Raw genomic sequence first — 13,177 nt, forward strand, 5'->3', positions numbered from 1 at the left:
GCCTGGGCAACATGGTGAAACCCCATCTCTACCTGCAAACCAAAAAAAAAAAAAAAAAAAAGAAAAATTAGCTGAGCGTGGTGAGAATACTTAAGAGGCTGAGGTGGGGATTGCTTGAACCTGGGAGGCAGAGGTTGCAATGAGCCGAGATCTCACCACTGCACTCCAGCCTGGGTGACAGAGAGAGAGACAGTCACAAAAAAACACACAAAACCCACCACCACCACCACCACCACCACAACAACAACAAACCCCAAAACACCAGCAGAATAGTGAGTCCCTAAAAATGTTCATATCCTAATTCCTGGAATTCATGAATACATTACTTTACATGGAAATAGGAACTTTGCAGATGTGATTAAGCTAAAGATCTTGAAATGCGGACATTACCTTGGATTACCTGTGGAAGAGGAAGGCAGAAAAGATTAGAGTGATGTGAGAAGGACTGGACCCATTATTGCTGGCTTTGAAAATGGAAGAAAGGGCCAAAAGCTAAGGAAAGCAGATCGCCTCTAGAAGCCAGAAAAGGCAAGAAAATGGACCCTCTCTTAGAGCCTCCAGGAAGAAACCAGTCCTGACACCCTCCCCTCCTCTTCCTCCCCTCTCCTCCATCCCTACCCTTCCCCTTCATGCCTCTTCTTCATCCCCTACATCCTCTCCCCTCCCCTTCATCCCCTCTCCATCCCCTCCCCTTTATCCGCTCCCCTCCATTTCCTCCCCTCCTCTCCCCTTCACTCCCCTTCCCCTTCATCTCCTTCCTTTTCATCTCCTCCCCTTCATTCCCTCTCCCCTTAAGTCCCCCTCCCCTTCCTCCCCTCCCTTCCATCCCCTCCTCTCCATCCCCTCCTCTCCATCCCCTCTTCTCCATCCCCCGCTTCATTCCCCTTCCCCTTTATCCTCTCCCCTCCATCCCCTCCCCTTCATTCTCCCTCCTCTTCATTATCCCTCCCCTTCATCCCCTCCTTTTCGTCCCCTCCCCTGCATCCCCTCCCCTGCATCCCCTCCCCTACTCTTCATCCCCTTCCCTTCTCTTCCTTTCTTTCTAAATAACACGAGGTGAGATTGAGTAAAATAGGCATTTTACTCTCATATATTTAGTTTAGGAAAAAAATAAGGTTTTTTCTACTATTCTTGAAAATTTTCTGTAGGTTTGAATTTATTTCCAAAAAGTCTGTTATAATATTCACGTGCTTCCTTAAAACTGCTCTTGGGATTTAATAAATTAATATATTTTTTCAAATTGAAGAATTAACATGCTGAGAATTCAGGCTTTTTGAACATATATATAGTTCAATGAGGTTTTAGTTTGTTTGTTTGTTTTTGCCATTCTAATAGGTGTGTAGTGATATCTTTTTTTTTTTTTTTTTTTTTTTTTTTTTTTTTTTTTTTTGAGAAAGAATCTCACCCTGTTGCCCAGGCTGGAGTGCAGTGACTTGGTGAGATCTCGGCTCACCGCAACCTCTGCCTCTCAGGTTCATGTGATTCTCACGCCTCAGCCTCCAGAGTAGCTGGGATTACAGGCACCTGCCACCACACCCAGGTAATTTTTGTATTTTTAGTAGAGACAGGGTTTTACCATGTTGGCCAGGCTGGTCTCGAACTCCTGACCTCAGGTGATCTGCCTTCCTCGGCCTCCCAAAGTGCTGGGACTACAGGCATGAACCACCACCCCTGGCCTAGTTCAATGAGTTTTGATGAACATATACAGTCATGTAACCACTACAAACAACATAGGGAAACTTTACAAAAGCCTCTTACTTTTAAAACCGTTAAGGAATTAATTGAGTTTTTAGAAATGTTTTCATTTATTTTACAGGCGTAAACATTAAAGCTGTTATTACATTTATCTTTCAAATATACAGATATATAACATGTAATATTAAAATTTATTTAACTTATAAAAAAGGTTAAAAACCTTATAATAAATCAAGGAAACCAAAAGACGTAACACAAGATCTGTCCTCCACAGAAGAAAATGCTCGCATTTCCTCTCCTTTCTCCATTAATGCTGCATTAGTGCAGTGTAGGCAGAGTGGACATGCTTCTGCCAGGAAAAGCCTCATTAGTCTCTCAAAGAATCACTGCCCGCCTGTCTCATTGTCTCCCCAGCCATTGCAGGCACAGTCCTTAAGGTGTTATGCTCCCCGGGGAGTCTAAATCCACTTACATGCTCCCCTGTGGGCTGCGGCACTTAACTTCCCTTGTCCTCAAGTTTGGTTAATGGGCTGGGACACGTTGATTGACACTTTGCTCCAAGGCCAGCAGACATGAGGCACTGCAAACTCTGCTCTCACAGGGGCTTGGAGGGAAGGAGTTGGAAAAAATGAATCATGAAGCATGAGATTCACAGGTTCCTTAATTCATTCTCTAGTTTTCTCCCAATGTGACTGTAGTGACAGAAAAACTCAACTCATCTCATAACTCAGAGGTACAATGTAAAGGAGATTTTTCCTCTGTAACTGGAACTTTCTCTTGAGCCCTTTCCCTTAGGGGATACTAGGAGACAATTAACTACATCTCTAATACAACCAAAGTTTATTCCCTTTTAGTGGGGTTCAATTTCTGTTAGCCAAAAGTGCTCAGTGCTTCAAACAGCTTATCTTTTGTTGTTTCTCTAAGATTGTGTAGAATCTGGAAAGGATATAGCTTATTTGACCTTTTGCTGGGGTCCCCAGTAGATCTCCTGGCTTCTGGATAATGTTTCTTTTCTGCTGGGTTGCTAGGTGCCTTGTTGGTCTCCAATGCCAACTTCTGAGTGGTTTTTACTTAGGGTTGTGACTATTGCTTGGGAAATGCACCTGCAGGTGCTTTCTGGGCAATTCCATTTCATCCGGCTCTTGATGGCAACATCCACACCTTGGGGACTCTCTGCAATACGTGTTTGGCTTCTGCTTTTTGTCCCGGATTTTCTGCAGGGCCCCCTGTCTCAATAAAGAACACTCCTTTTATCAGTTTACCCGGGGTAGGCAGGCAGGTACTTCTAGTCCCGTGCAGTGGGCCTCAGTGGACCAGGATCATGGACGCCGGACATGGGTAAGTTCTTCAACTCCTCTCTGCCTAAGGTTCTTCATCTATCAAATGAAAGTAGTAATAGCAAGTATTCACTGAACACTTATTATTTGGCTAGCACTTTTTTTTAATTTTTTTTTTATTTTTATTATACTTTAAGTTCTAGGGTACATGTGCATAACGTGCAGGTTTGTTACATATGTATACTTATGCCATGTTGGTGTGCTGCACCCATCAACTCGTCAGCACCCATCAATTCATCATTTATATCATGTATAACTCCCCAATGCAATCCCTCCCTCCTCCCCCCTCCCCCCTCCCCATGATAGGCCCGAGTGCGTGATGTTCCCCTTCCCGAGTCCAAGTGATCTCATTGTTCAGTTCCCACCTATGAGTGAGAACATGCGGTGTTTGGTTTTCTGTTCTTGTGATAGTTTGCTAAGAATGATGGTTTCCAGCTGCATCCATGTCCCTACAAAGGACGCAAACTCATCCTTTTTTATGGCTGCATAGTATTCCATGGTGTATATGTGCCACATTTTCTTAATCCAGTCTGTCACAGATGGACATTTGGGTTGATTCCAAGTCTTTGCTATTGTGAATAGTGCCGCAATAAACATACGTGTACATGTGTCTTTGTAGTAGAATAATTTATAATCCTTTGGGTATATACCCAGTAGTGGGATGGCTGGGTCATATGGTACATCTAGTTCTAGATCCTTGAGGATTTGCCATACTGTTTTCCATAATGGTTGAACTAGTTTACAATCCCACCAACAGTGTAAAAGTGTTCCTATTTCTCCACATCCTCTCCAACACCTGTTGTTTCCTGACTTCTTAATGATTGCCAATCTAACTGGTGTGAGATGGTATCTCATTGTGGTTTTGATTTGCATTTCTCTGATGGCGAGTGATGATGAGCATTTTTTCATGTGTCTGTTGGCTGTATGAATATCTTCTTTTGAGAAATGTCTGTTCATATCCTTTCCCCACTTTTTGATGGGGTTGTTTGTTTTTTTCTCATATATTTGTTTGAGTTCTTTGTAGATTCTGGATATTAGCCCTTTGTCAGACGAGTAGGTTGCAAAAATTTTCTCCCATTCTGTAGGTTGCCTGTTCACTCTGATGGTAGTTTCTTTTGCTGTGCAAAAGCTCTTTAGTTTAATTAGATCCCATTTGTCAATTTTTGCTTTTGCTGCCGTTGCTTTTGGTGTTTTAGACATGAAGTCCTTGCCCATGCCTATGTCCTGAATGGTACTACCTAGATTTTCTTCTAGGGTTTTTATGGTATTAGGTCTAACATTTAAATCTCTAATCCATCTTGAATTAATCTTCGTATAAGGGGTAAGGAAAGGATCCAGTTTCAGCTTTCTACTTATGGCTTGGCTAGCACTTTTTAATGTGTTTCATATTATGATGTGCCAGACAGAGCTCTGTAATAAGTCAGTGCTTCTCAAACTCTCTGTGGTAAGTGATTAACTATTTTTTGAATTTCCAGTTTGCCACAGATCAATATTTCTGGCAAAGTACATTAAAAGTCACTTCCTATGAGCTTTTACAGTGACCAATGAACATTTTTAAAAAAACCCTTAAAATTGAAATCACTGTACAAATTAGTTATTGGTTATAAATTACTACAAACACTTCAATAAATATTTAACAAATAAAAAAGTAAAAAAACCTTAATTCCTAGAAAATGATATATAAAAAAAGAAAAACAACTACAAAACTTGTATATGTTGTACGTTGAAAGTGGATGTAAAGTGTTTAATATAGAAAATTATTATACTAATAACTTCTACATATTATTTAACAATCATAACTTCACAAAAAGTTATGAGTGAAATAATGATTCCCGATTTTAAGGGCCTTTATGTACACTTTGTTTTTTCGCTTTTGTTTTTTGTTTTGAGACAGAGTCTCGCTCTGTCACCCTGGCTGGAGTACAGTTGCTCAATCTCAGTTCACTGCAGCCTCCACCTCCTAGGTTCAAGTGATTCTCCTGCCTCACCCTCCTGAGTAGCTAGGACTACAGGCGTGCACCACCATGCCCAGCTAATTATTTGTATTTTTAGTACAGACGGGGTTTCACCATGTTGGCCAGCCTGGTTTCGAACTCCTGACCTCAAGTAATCCTCCCACCTCGGCCTCTCAAAATGCTGGGATTACAGATGTGAGCCACCATGCCCAGCCCTTTATGTACACTTTGAATAAATGCTGTATATATCAACATTTAAAGCTTTTAATGCCCCCAACGAACTTTTTTCTTGATTTATAAATGTATCAATCCATTGAAGATTTGATTAGTTCATTTGTAAACATTCTATACTTTTATACCTATCTAGTTGCAGGCTAGTAGCAAGCAATTTTTGGATGGTATAGGTTCAAAGAATATCCTTTGAATAGCACTATTTTACGTGCTTTACATGTATCAACTAATTTAACCCTCACAATAACTCTACGAGGACTGTATTATTATTATACTAGTGAAGTAACTAATAAGTGTTAAAATTTTGCACTCAGGTTTTGGGACTCCAAGGCCCCTGTTCATAGCATGTTGTAGAGGGAAGGAGGTAAGATCAGGTAGATTTCTTTCGTCTCCTTAGAGACCCAGGGTGGAATGAACAAATGAACAGGAAGCTGTGAAAACTAGTCTGGGACAAAAGAGATGAAGTAGATTAGGGCATGGGATAGAATTGAGGTGGGCTGTAATGGTTTATGTCATTCAGGACTAATGGAAGTTACCAGCAAATTCAAAGAATCAGAAGGGAGGGTCCCAGCCCTAGCTCAGCGGTTGAGGGGAGGCCTGAATTTACAAAGGTCGTTGTTGCTTAGAATTGATTATAGTCTTCAAACAGAACATAAGGAAAAGAATATGTAAAAGATTGCCATTTGTTCTGTAAAGACATTCTAACCAAATGGCTAGTATGGACAATTACTTGTAGCTAGCAGAACAAAGAAAGTAATTGATCAAATGCAATTGAAAGAGATCCTTGACCCAGCTCTCCAGCCGCCTGCATATGTCATTTAGAAGGGCAACTTGACTCTTAATAAGTCTTTATTTCTAGAAAGTTTTTTCTTTTAAGTAACATGTTTAATGAAAAGATAAAATGTTTTCAACACTATTTTATTCTCATGACTTAAATAAAACCTTCAGGACTTGGGAAATATCCCCCTTATGATAAAGCAGACAAAGAGATGGGTTTCCTGAATTGTCTCATCAAAAGCAGTGTGGCTGGGCCCAGTGGCTCACTCTTGTAATTGCCAGCACTTTGGGAGGCCGAGGTGGGTGGATCACTTGAGGCCAGGAGTTTGAGACCAACCTGGCCAACACGGCAAAATTCTGTCTCTACTAAAAATGCAAAAAAAATTAGCTGGGCATAGTGGTGCATGCCTGTAATCTCAGCTACTCGGGTGGCAGAGACATGAGAATCGTTTGAACCCGGGAGATGGAGGCTGCAGTGAGCCAAGATCATGCCACTGCACTCCAGCCTGAGGACAGAATGAGACTCTATCTAAAAACAAACAAACAAACAAAACAACAACAACAACAACGAAAAAACAGGAGGTGTTATTCAAACTCTTCCTGCCAAAGGCAGAGAGGTAAAAGAAAACCAAGACGAGCGTGAGGGCTGTGTGTGTATGTGGGGGTGGGTGTGTGTGTATGTGGTGTACTTTCTGATTTCCTTCCAGTAAAACTCTCCTAATCTAACTTGGCTCCATAGTGAGGCAGACGTTACTGAGAGCAGTAAGTAATGTGACTATCTCAATTTATGGTAGACTCTCAACTTACTTATATGTAGAATTTGAAGAGGGTGAGGTTTGGGAGTTGGGTTACAGGTGCCCATTTAAAATACTGAACCTACAATTTCTCCACCTCTGTTCCCTGGAGAGGCATTTCTGCAGGACATAATATCAGGCCCGGTCCTGAAGTTCTATTAGAACTGTGCTCTGTCATCCAGGCTGGAGTGCAGTGGCACAATCATGGTGCATGGCAGCCTTGAACTCCTGGGCTCAAGTCGTCCTCCTGCCTCAGCCTCCTGAGTAGCTGGGATAACAGGCATGAGAGCCACTGCACCCAGCAATACTTTATTTAATATTATTTTTTATATTTATTTTGTACTCTGCGATTCTAACAAATGAATAACACTTTATTTTAAAATAGGCTTTGTGTTAGATTATTTTGCCTGACCATAGGCTAATGTAAGTGTTTAGGATAGGCTAAGGTAAGCTATGATGTTGAAAGGGCTGTGCATTAAATGCATTTTCGATTTAGGGTGGGTTTATTGGGACTCAGTCTCATCGTATGGTGAAAAGTGTCTGTATTTTCCCTATCAATCTCTATGCGCTCTGTGTGTGTGTGTGTGTGTGTGTGTGTGTGTGTGTATGTCTTAGCCATTGGAGATTAAGTTGTAGACATTGTGAAACTTCATGCTTAAATACTTCAACATGTATCATTCTAAAAGAAGGACCTTTTTGTATTTGACCATATACCAGCTAAGAGTGAGGCAGTGGAAATGGTCTGCTCTTGGTGCAGGCAATAATTAGGTACATTTTCCATAAAGAATTTTAAAACCATAATAAAAACCAACCATACACCAGCAATTTGGAAAATGTTAGTGATAAAATACCTCTCCCTAAAAAAGATTTTGTTGTTGTTCAGGCTGTAAAAAATTGCTGCATACTCTTGAATGACACATAAGCTTTGTTGGGGCTCAGAAAGCAATTCCTCAAAGACTGGCTCTCTGACTTGCTAAGAAGCCTTAGGAGCTGCCTTATAATCAAAGCCCCTCTAACCTTCCCTGGTCCCCCTCTCAAGTGCAGGTGGAGATTCTCTCTGGATTTCCTTATCTGACTAAGAAAGCCTCTTTCCAAATGACATGCAATTGTCTTAAGAACCCTCCCTAAAAATCTCATCAAATAACCAGGCAAGATCAACCACCCAGAGGAAAGAAGAGACTGGGAGTCCTCATTACTCCCAGACAGACTTTTCATCTATTCTTCTGAGTGAAGCTCCTAGAGATTGCCTGGGGTACCTTATCTGCATAATAAGACAATCTTTGTTTCTGTGCAGTTCCACCCTTCACATTCCCAAAGAGTCATTTACTAACCATTTTCTGAGCATTGTGCCTGCTAATTCCCCAACTTTCCTCTTCACTGTGTCACACAGACTTCCTATCACACTGTCTAGGATAGAAGGTCAAATACACTCTTTCAGTTGGAAAGAAAATGTAAACAAGCTGTAAAGAAAAAAAAAAAAACAGGCTGTACAGAAAACACATTGTAACTAATTAAATTGCTACAGTTTATAAGCCAGGCTTGTTTAGAAAATGTTATAATCCCACTAAATTTCTTTGTGTTCTGCCTATATAAGCAAGATGGTAACTTCAGAGCACTGACCCCATTTCTCTGGAGTCAGTGTTTCCTGGATGGTAATTTCTAGCTTTTTACTCAAATAAACTCTTTAAAACTGAATTCTGATCTTTTTGATTATTTCAGGTTGATGGAAATAAGAATGTTCTCTTACTCTGACTTCCTCAAGAATCTTTAAGTTTTGAGAAAAATAAAAAAAGTGATTTGGGCTCAGTTTGGTGGTTCATGCCTGTAATCCCAACACTGGGAAGCCAAGGCAGGTGAATTGCTTCAGCTCAGGAGTTTGAGACCAGCCTGGGCAACATGGCAAATCCCCATTTCTACCAAAAATACAAAAATTAACTGGGTGTGGTTGCACATGTCTGTGCTATCACCTACTCAGGAGGCTGAGGTGGGAGGATTGCTTGAGCCCGGGAAGCAGAGTTTGCAGTGAGTCCAGATCAGGACATCGCACTTCAGAGTGGGTGACAGAGCCAGACCCTGTATTAAAAGGGGGGGAAGGAAACAAAAAAGATTCAATTTTTTTTTTTTTTGTATGCAGTAGCTCTGGAAAACCTATCAAGGCTTTGTCCAACATTTCTTCCATTGTATCTGCCCACTTTTATTTTTAATAGATGGGGTCTCACTATATTGCTTAGGCTGGCCTCAAACTCTTGCAGTCAAGATTCTCCCACCTCAGCCTCCTGAGTAGCTGGAATTACAGGTGCAAACCACCATGCATAGCTTCTATTTATCCATTAATTTCTCCCCGCTCGGGAAGTGCAGGAGGGAAGACTGTAGATAAAAGCCTATAATCTGGGTGAGTTTTAATCTTTACTTGGGTAAATTATTTACCCTCCTTATGCCTCAGGGCCTTCATTTGTAAATTGGGAAAAATAAAGATTCTTTTCCTGGGATCATTTATTGAATACTTAGTACATCCCAGGTCTGTTTTAAGCACTTTGTGTGTGTGAAGTTTTAGAGCTCTCACAACAATCCTGAGGCCAGAACTGTTATTAATCCCCTTTTACTAGAGGAAAATATCATTAAATGACCTGCCCATGTTTGTCTTGTTAGCACTCCCTTACTCACTCTACTGTACTTACAAGTAGATATGGGGAAAGAATTAAATAAGATCGATGCAGGAATTTTCGGTGCTGCTTCACCAGTCAGGGACCTCCACAGCCAGCGACACCCTTGCCTGGGCCTTGCTGGGCTCTGGGCTTGCTGCTGGAGGTACCCCACCCACTCGACTCAGTGGGCTGCGCTTGGCTTGTTCTCCAGCTCTGATCCCTCACTCACCATGGGATCCGCTCTCAGCCTGCAGTTGGGCTGGACATGCCGGGACCTACTTCTACTTTGGGTGCCAGCATCTGGATGAGGGGAACGTGGTGGTACCCAAAAAACTTGGAGATGTCAGCAACCCTGAAGCCCCAAAGTGGGTGTTACAGCATGCTGCAATTTTGGCTCGGGGAGCCCCGAAGTCTAGGTCCCCAAAAGGGTTGTAGCTCTTCTTTCCTTCCTGCTACTCACAGCACGGCGAATGGGGAACAGGGCAGTGTTTCAGCCTGTTTGTACTATAGCTCATTCAGTCCTGCTGCCCCACTCTGGCTGGCGGCTCTGGGGCTGGCCTGGCCCTGCCACTGCTTCCTGTTGCATGGGGCAGCTGCTGGACACCAGCAGAGGGTGGAGAGTTACAGTGTTACAGTAGCTCCTTTGTCACTGCTGTTTGTCAGGTCCCAAGTTTTTGTCCTGCATCCAAGAAGAATGAGGTTATGCAGACAACCAGAGGGTGAGAAGGGCAGAGAAAAGTTTTATTGAGTCATGGAACAGCTCCCAGTGGAGAGCCGACTCAAGGACCCGGGTGGTCCCCAACCCAAAGGCAGGTAGTTTCCCAGTGTGGCTCAGAATGGGAGAGTGCATGCTGACTGGGTGTGAGTATGCAAAAAAGGATAAAAAAAGAGGCACCACTCAAAGATGGGCATGGCAGTGCAAACAAAACAAAACAAAACAAAAAAAACAATTAGGGAAGGGTAGGTATATGTAAAATAGGTGAAGGGTGGGGATCAATCAGAGGAAACTGCCCCAAATGGGAAGACAGATTCTCAATCCAGTCCGTGGATTTATCTCTGACCCATAGCTTGGTTTTTCAGACTTTAAACTATCTTCAGCTTGAAGGTCAGGTTTCACCAGGGACCCGCTTCCATCTGCGTAGGCATTTGGCTGCCTCCTGCCACTACCAAGATCACCACTGAAAACTCTTAGATTGTCTAGGTGTGGTGGTCACACCTGTACTCCCAGCACTTTGGGAAGCCAAGGCGGGCAGATCACTGAGTCTAGGAGTTTGAGAGCAGCCTAGGTAACATGGTGAGGCCCCCATCTCTGAAAATAAAAGGTAATTAAAAATAAACAAATAAATAAAACTCTAAGGTAAGTGCTGACAATGTTGAATTTTACCTGGGCCCTGTGATCCTGGAAAACAGCCATGGTTAAAAATACCCCCCACTATCTGTGTTCCCAATATTGCTTTATTGCCAAGAACCATACTTTCCCATATGACTTAGATAGGATGCACAGTTGCCTCTCTTTTTTACCTTTGTAGGGCCAAGGGAAAACTGACCAAAGTCAGATTAAGAAAAAAGGCATACAAATTTATTAATGTGTACAGAGATGAGGGGGAGAGAATCACAGAGTGATTACCCAAACTCCCCAGTGGGGTAGAGAAGCTTACATACCCTTATTTCAGAGGGGAGGGGGAACTGAGGAATATGGTAATTCTGGGAGAAGGAATACATGATTACTAGGGAGAGTGAATGGATGAGGAAACAGAGATTAACTTGTAAATGTTTCTCTTTGGGAATTCAATGAGCCTAAAAGAAGATACTATCTTGTGAAAGGGTGCATTCAAGGTGGTTACATTCATCAGGTCTTCAATCATGCTTTCGCTCTCTCTCTCTTTTTTTTGTTTTTCCTTTTTACTCTGCATCTTCATGATTTTTTTTTCCCCCAGTGGGTAATGAGAGAAAAGAAAAATAATTGTTCTCCTTAGCGGATCTCTGGGGTCTTTATATACATAGGGGAAAAAGACTCGTCTAGATCTCTGTTGATCTTTAAGGGCCTTTAATTTAAAATATTCACCATACCCAGGAGAAATATTTTCAGGTGAAATATTTGGTTTCCTTCACCTTTGACAAGGCCAGACAAAGATCCTCTAAATTCCTATTCTCTGCCTCGTAACTGACTAGCTGAACTTCTTGTGCCCATGGAATCTAAATCTGAACAAAGTGCTTGTTAATCAAACTTTGGTTAAGATTATCTCTTTCCCCTAAATCCCAAAATTTGACCCATCCTCAACCTGAGCTAGCATACAACTCCTTCTTAACACCTCCTCCTGAAAATAGGCTGGCTCCAGGGTCAAGCAGTTTCTGACCTACTACTATCAGATTAGCCACCTCACTCTTTCATTTCTCTGTCCCACCCCAGATTCTTTCTAGCCAAGGGTCTGACTCTGTCCCCCAGGCTGGAGTTCAGTGGTACAATCATACCTTACAGCACTTGACCTCCCAGGCTCAAGCAATCCTCCCCAACTCAGCCCCCCAGTTAGCTCAGTTAGCTGGGACTACAGCATGTACCACCACACCCAGGTAATTATTATTTTTTTGTGTGTGTAGATAGGATCTCACTATATTGCCCAGGTTGGTCTTGAACTCCTCAAGCAATCCTCCCATCTTGGCCTCTCAAAGTGCTGGGACTACAGGCATGAGCCACCATGCTTGGCCTACCATTTTGCCTAACTCTTGAATTTGCAGATCTTGTTGAAGACTTCTCCCTGTTGCAGTAGTCTCCCTCCTTCTATTGCAAAATTCCTTCTTTCCTCTCAGCTCTACTTCTTGAAATAATCTTTTAAAATAAAATTTCTCCTTATCTAAGTGCAGATTTAGTTTTTATTTGACAATGCCTGGCTAGTATGAGTAGATATCACTGTTAGTATTTCCTTAATCCTCTTCCTTCATCGTGGCTAAAACTTATTCAGTATAGACAGGAAGCAACAGGAGAATTCATCTTGCTTTCTATGCAGTCGCCCAATGGGTTCTTCCTGCTCTCTGCATAGACAAAAACGATTCTCTGAGACTGTGGTATTGAAGTAGAGAAAGAGCTTAATTAATTAATGCAGAGCTAGCCAAGCAGAAGTACTGGAATTATTACTCAAATTAGTCTCCCTGAGAACTAGAGATTTTATGGATAATCTGGTGATCAAGGGTCTAGGGAATGGGTGCTGCTGATTGGTTGGAGATAAAATCGTAAGGGTGTGGAAAACAGTTCTCGTACAATGAGTCTGCCTCTAGGTAGGGGCCACAATTCTGATTGAGTCATAAGTCCTGGGTGTACGTAGAGTCAATCAGTTGACAGAATGCAAAAGTCTGAAAAACATCTCAAAAGACCAATCTTAAGTTCTACAATAGTGATATTATCTATAGGAGCAGTTGGGGAATTCACAAATCTTGTGACCTCTGACCACATGACTGTCGAACAGTAAGGGATTATAGGAACTATGCTTACATTTTAGCAGAATTCAGGCCCCTTCCATTATCCTAATCTTGTGATCTTTCATTTGTTTAACAAAGGCAGCTTTGGTCCTTGAGCAAGGAGGGAGGTTAGTTTAAGGGAGGGACTATAATTATCCTTGCTTCAAAGTTAAACTATAAACTGAATTCTTCCCGTGGTTAGCTTGGCCTATGCCCAGGAATGAGTGAGGACAGCTAGCCCGTGAAGCTGAAAGCAAGATAGAGTTGGCCATGCTAGACTTCTCTTACTG

This window comes from Rhinopithecus roxellana, chromosome 3 (genome assembly GCF_007565055.1).
Source record: "Rhinopithecus roxellana isolate Shanxi Qingling chromosome 3, ASM756505v1, whole genome shotgun sequence".
Classification (NCBI taxonomy): Eukaryota; Metazoa; Chordata; class Mammalia; order Primates; family Cercopithecidae; genus Rhinopithecus; species Rhinopithecus roxellana.